The sequence below is a fragment of the Sceloporus occidentalis genome, unplaced genomic scaffold (assembly GCF_023333645.1).
Source record: "Sceloporus occidentalis isolate IW3139 unplaced genomic scaffold, rSceOcc1.0.p SCAF_2, whole genome shotgun sequence".
Classification (NCBI taxonomy): domain Eukaryota; kingdom Metazoa; phylum Chordata; class Lepidosauria; order Squamata; family Phrynosomatidae; genus Sceloporus; species Sceloporus occidentalis.
Window position 1 is genome coordinate 149,965,457 of NW_028316982.1, and position 5,191 is coordinate 149,970,647.

The following is a 5,191-nucleotide window of genomic DNA, read 5'->3' on the forward strand; positions in this document are numbered from 1 at the left end:
AGTAGCAAGAAATTATAATCTAGTAGAAAAGAGGCTTAAGGAGGCTTTCTAATGTAAATCCTGATATATCCCCTGATGCGCCGTAAGATGAATTGTTCATTTAAGCTGTACACACAAGCCTCAGACTGACAATCTATATTTCCAGTTCATTAGGTAAGAAATACTCAATCTGCCTTTTAGAAAGGGCTGCACTTCTTATATTGATCTTTTATTATTAAGACAGTGGCTACAATCCTGAAGACATTTACCTGGGAGAAAGACTAACTGAGCTTAGTGTAACTTATATCTGAGTAAATATGCATATAACCGGTTTTAAACTAAATCTAAGGAGGATAAGAAAATGGAGGGTTCATATGATCATCTGCAAAAGCAATAGGAATTTTTCCCCAACCTAATCCAATGGTAAAGCACATGTGAACTGTACAGCTAGGTTTGCAGAAACATGCATCTGAAAGGATTTATGCACAAAGAAAGTAGTGAAAGGATCAGGACAGATCATTCCATGTTTTTTAACATTCATATTCCACTTTATAAAAGAAACTAAAGGCTAGTTAACTTTTAAAAAGTTAATAAAATTCATAAACAGTAGTAAAAAGAAGTTCATGTTACCAAAATTCATTTTATGCAGTCAAATCAAGAAGAAAATGAACCCCTTCAGCACTTGGCAGAACTTTACACACACCAATAGCCTGGTGGAACATTTTACATCTCACCTGAACCTGTTTTTAAAAGAGAAAAAAAAAATTCTTGGAGAGACTTCCACATGCTCAGTTCAGTGGTGACAAAGTTTTATGGAGGAGACAGTTCTTCAAACAAATTATTATTATTATTATTAAACTTTATTTATATAACGCTGTAAATTTACACAGAGCTGTATGTACAATCTTTTTTTTTTAATTAGATGGTTCCCAGCCCTCAGGCTTACAATCTAAAACGTCATGACACAAAAGGAGAAGGGAATGGTGGTGAGGAAAGGGATCAGGTCCAGCAGTTCCTCTCTCCCTCTGAGGGCTGGACCAAGGCATATGGACTGGAGTGAGAGCTCTCCTTCTTGCTCTTGGTAGCTCTTCTTCTTAACCAAGGCCAGGCCGGATGGTGTCAGCTGCCATGGAGGGAGGGCTCTTATTCTTGAGGCTAGCCCTGATGGAATTGGGCCTGCATTTTCACTCCCTCCCAGGCCAGATGATGACAGTTGGCATGGAAGATGGGCATGTCTTCTTCAGGCTAGGCCTGAAATGGAGTCAAAGCATTTAGGCTTTGCAGGTAAGAACCAGCTCTTGAAACTGTATCTTGAAACAAACTGGAAGCCAGTAAAGATAAAATAAAATTGGGATATTATTATCAACATAGCAGTGTAGTGGTTTGAGTGTTGGCCTAGGGCTCCAGGATACAATGGTTTGCATCCTCCCAGCTCAGCTATAGACATGCACTGGGTAAACTTGGGCAAGTCACTCTCTCTCAGACTAAGAGGAAAATAACTGCAAACCTCCTCTGAATAACCTGACCAACAAAGCCTTAAGAAAGGGGTTTGAAGACACCTAACAACATTGAAGAAAACTTTTCAGAGATGATAGAAGGAGGTGGAATGTCTATAGTAGTGAGAATCCAATCTATGACTGAGATATATTGTGTATTTTTTGTGCCTTCAGGTCACCCACTGACTTATGGTAACCCAATCAATTTCATAAGGTTCTCTTAGGCAAAGAATACTCAGAGGTGGCTTACCGTACTTACAGGGATAAGACAGGTGTGGGTAAGAATTCTGTAACTTGCAAAAATGTACTGTCTCATGTTCATTCAGAATGGAGAGAGTGTAGAGGTGGCAGGTCTCTCTTTTAGTACTTTATCACATGAGGAAAAGCGGGAATTTAGGTGGACGCTATCCCATGAAAATTGTGTGATCGCAGTGAAGATTTTCACATGACACCATGATTAAAGAGGACTTATCCTGGCAATAACCAGATAATAACCAGCTACAAATCATTCACAGGGAAATCCGTGAATGATTTGTTGCTAGTTATTACCAGGATAAGTCCTTTTTAATCTTCACCATCGATCTCAACCCATGGCGACCCTATGGATGAGACATCTCCAGGCCCCCCTGCCCTCGTCTGCTCTGTTCAGGTCTTGCAAACCCATATTTGTGGTCTCTTTAATAAAGTCCATCCATCGAGCATGTAGCCTTCCTCTCTTTCTACTTCCTTCTACCTTCTCCAACGTTATTGTTTTCCCCAATGTTTCATGCCCTCTCATGATGTGTCCAAAGTATGACAGTCTAAATCTTGTCAACTTGGCTTCTAGGGATATTTTTGGCTTGATCTGCTCCAGGACCTATTTGCTTGTCCTTTTGGCTGTCCATTGGTATCCTCAGCACTCTTCTCCAGCCCCACATCTGAGATGAGTTGATTTTCATCCTATCTTCCTTCTTGACTGTCCAGCTCTCACATGCATACATGGTAATAGGGAATTCAATAGCTTGTATGATTCTGACTTTTGTGCTGATTTGTCTGTCTTTGCATTTTAGGATCTTTTCTAGTTCTTTCATAGCTGCCCTCCCCATTCTTAATCTTCTTCTGATTTCCTGGCTATACTCCCCGTTCCAATCAATGTTTGATCCCAGATATGAGAATTCTTTTACTATTTCTATTCCTCATTGTCTACTTTGAATTGTTTTCTTATGTCTAGTTGTGTGTAAGTTCTCTTATGTTCAACAGTAGGCCTGCCTTTGCACTTTCATCTTTGATCTTCTTTAGTAGTTGTTCCAGGTCTTTGAGGTTTTCTGCTAGTATTATGGTGTCATCAGCATATCTCAGATTATTGATATTTATTCCTCCTATTTTAATTCCTCCCTCTTCTGTGTCCAAGCCTGCTTTCTTTACAATATAGGTTGAATCAGTAGGGTGATAGGCTACAGCTTTGTATGGCCCCTTTGCCCAAAATGCTAACACTTTTGCCTGATTAAGAAACCAGTGGAGCTTCAAAAGCTTGCAACATACATGTGCATTTTGGTTGGCCGAGTAAAGGAATCACTGCTTTGTGGATGTTGGATAATACTGTACTTTGCTATATGGCCAACACAAGGACCCTGGCAATGCTTTTGTATAAAAATCCTACTGATTTGTTTTAACATGAGCAAAGCTGCTGAAACAATTGTTGGCTAGTGAGTCCAGGGTGACCAGATGTCCTCCTCCTCCAGGACATGTCCTACATTTCAGTCTTCTGTCCAGGAGGAAATCCACAATGTCCTCCATTTTGAGCATGCCTAAGAAGCATGAATTTACATTTATATTAGTGTGTTTAGCTTATATGTGGTCATGTGTTTTGAGTATTGGACTACAACTCTGGAGACCAGGGTTCAATTTGCAGTTCAGCCATGAAACCACTAGTGACCTTGGGCAAGTCACACTCTCTCAGTCAAAAGTATCTCGAAGTCACACAACAAACAACCTTTACAAAAAATAATGTGTTAATCCTAGTAGTTCATTTTAATGGTGGAAAAGCCGTCGAAACAACCGTCGAGTAGCGAGTCCATACCCAGGGCCCTTTTTTTCTAGGACACGTCCTACATTCCAGCCTACTTCTGTCCAGGAGGAATTCCACGACGACCTCCATTTTGAGCATGACTAGGAAGCATGGGTTGATATTTCTAGGACTGTTTTGTGCTATTAATTTTTTATTTATTTAGTAATAATACTAATAAAACTTTATTTTTACCCCACCTCTCATTCAGGATCAAGGCGGTTTCCAATAAAAATCCATACGGTGCCACAACAATCCCAATTATTCCCTCCCTTCCCTAAAACAATTAAACTCATTTAAGTATTAAAATAATTATTAAAATTGTTTGTTTGCTCAGGCCCTCCACTTTTCTCCAGTGTCCTCCTTGGCGGTGATGAGGAGGACCCATCTGGCTCCAGCCTGCTGGACTGACCCAGGGATTTCAGCCATTCTACTGACCAGAGGGGAAGCAGGGAGGCTGCCAGGCAGAGGACTGAGGATGATATCACAAGACTGAAATTGGAAGTATAATCCAGTGTCATCCTGAACGGAATCATACGTTTTCAGGTTATTGTGTCTAGTTTTGTACATTGACTATTCTGAAATGTAATATTTCCATCCATTCACCACTTGATTTATGTGCCACCTTTCTCCCAGACTGAGAATCAAAATAGCTTTTAACTCCTAATCTGCATATCTGATGTATTTTAGTATGATTTCATTCCAATCATGGCTACTTTTACTTCAGTCTTTGAAGGGGTCTTACTTCCAAATGTACACTGGATTGGATACTAAACCAGAGGTGAAGAACCTATACCCTTCCAGATGTCATAGTATCCTTCATTTCTGGCCAGTGACCATGTTTAGTGATGTGTATGGGAGGAAGAGTACCACAACATCTAGAGGATCACAGGCTCCTTCAACCTAACCTCAACACTGGATTTATACCAACTATTTAGTAGCTTATGGTCTTATGGTTAGCATTAAGGAAAATCGGGGGAGGGGGGGAGATCAATGTAATTGAATATTTCAATTTAGAATTTTTAATTACATAATTAATCTAATAATTAATTATAACATATTTCATATGTCATAATTAATCATTAGACCTTGAACTTTTGCAGGCTAGAAAGCAGTTCAATTGAAATTCTTTTATATTCATTACATTACACTCCATCCTAGTAAATAATATCCACAGGTGTAAAACACTGGAGCCACCAACTGTTCAAAGTGTGTAACAGTAACTCTGCTTTGTGTATACATATATACATGGGTTTCCTGTCAACTCATGGCGACCCCATGAATTTCACGGGGTTTTCTTAGGCGACGAGTACTCAAGAGGTGGTTTTGCCAGTTGCTTCTTCTGAAATATAGCCTAGAGCAACTAGTATTTGTTGGCAGTCTCCTACTGAAGTATTAACCCGGACAGACCTGCTTAGTTTCAAAGATCCGATGGGATCGGCTTTGCCACTTCAAATTTTGATTTTCATTACAGAGACTGCTAGATACATACATGCACATATGTATGTATAGTGGTACAAACATTTAGCACCAGGCTTTACTGTCTGGAATACCAGTATTGTGACTGAGTTGCTTAAAAGACAGTGTAAATATCTATATGATGTATTCAGCTGGAAGTTTATAAATCAAATATTGTTCAAAATATACCAATTAGTGTTTACATCTTCATAAA